The sequence below is a fragment of the Leptonychotes weddellii genome, chromosome 6, assembly GCF_054177405.1.
Source record: "Leptonychotes weddellii isolate Sample4059 chromosome 6, ASM5417740v2, whole genome shotgun sequence".
NCBI lineage: Eukaryota > Metazoa > Chordata > Mammalia > Carnivora > Phocidae > Leptonychotes > Leptonychotes weddellii.
Window position 1 is genome coordinate 118,885,885 of NC_138374.1, and position 1,705 is coordinate 118,887,589.

Here is a 1,705-nt window from a genome sequence, read left to right on the forward strand (position 1 = left end):
TTGTGATACAAAAACTAGAGGACATAGGGGGAAAAACATGCAAATCCATCAGGGCAGGACTAACACTGTTACATAGAGAATGGGAAGAACAGAAAAGCATTTGTATAAATATAACTCCACCCTTAAAAATAATCCAGAATATATCATGACTTTCTACCAGGAAAGCCTGGAAAACTTTAGGCACGTGAAGGGTAGCTTAACAGAGGTCAGTGTTCCTTTATACCTTTCACCAGTAGTGTCCTCCCCACCCCCAATTTTTTTCTGTCTCTTCACCTCATCAAAGTAAACCTCAAATAGCATTTTGTGTTTGAATCAATACCTGAGACAACATTCACCTTGTTTCTTTCAACGTGTTTAGCTTTGATTCAATTTTTAGTAGTTCTGGTTTCTTGACTCTGCAATGACCTTGAATTCAGAGGGTCTTGGGTCCTCCATCGAAGTTAAGCATTTGAAAGATTACTTCAATAATATAAAGATGTTTTTTAAAGCTGATATATCTTTCCTCTTATAATAAAACAAAATTTCCTAGCACTTTAGAGTATAAGAAACATCATACTGTTAGATAATAATAGCATTTATGTGCCAGTAAATTGAGAATAACACTAAATTTCACAGAACATTTTGGCATAGATTTTCATCAAGTTGCACAACTCCATTTTCTCCTAAAACTAATGAGGATTAAAAATGAGATCTTGGTTTTGTAATGTAATTATGATAACCAGGAGATGACGGAATGGTAGTTCTTTGTTTGTTCTATGCTGAAGACATTTCAAAATAATTTAAGTAGAACAGCATGTATATCCAAAATGATTTGATATGCTTCCTAGTTTTAATGGTGCAAAAATCTATTTCAGTAAAATTACATTTAGCATAGGTTCTAACTATGATCCTTTTCCACATGTGCCTATGGAAAGTATGACTCAATTTTCTCTATAGTGATTTATAAGAAACAGAAATAGCTCTTTAATTATTAATGCACCATTGATTCAGCAAATCATTCCCATCAATGGTGATTTGATTATAGCAGGTACCTTATGATCCACATACTCAGGGAACTACATAAATATCTTCATCTGAAGAGAATGATATTCTGGTTAATCAGGACATTATAACTTCTTTAAATTCAAATAATGTCAAAAAAGCACATTATAACATAAAAATCTGAGTTAGTCATTTTTAAATTTTTATTTCATTATGTCCAAGTTTACATCTATTTTAAGCAATATGTAAGAAAGATATGGAACAAATAATAAGCTATATAAAAATAAGATTCATTATTATAACAATATATACCCTTGGCCTCAGCAAGTTTAAACACCTTTTAGTTAATAACACCAAATACCTATATGCTATCACTCTTATTTACCAGAAGAATGACTGCAGGATGTCAAGATTAATGTACTACATGAGAAAATCATGAACAATGGCCAAACATGTCTATCTTGGTGTATATTTATAGTTATTTGAATTGGATTTTAGATGGAAAGTGATAAAAAGTCTGTCTTACCAATACCCGATTTCTCATAGGAGTTAAAAAAGGAACTTGAATGGCATGTCCTCATTGTTTAAAAGGACATGTTCCTGGAGGGTATTATGCTGAGCAAAATAAGTCAATCAGAGAAAGACATGTATTATATGACCTCACTGATATGAGGAATTCTTAATCTCAGGAAACAAACTGAGGGTTGCTGGAGTGGTGGGGGGT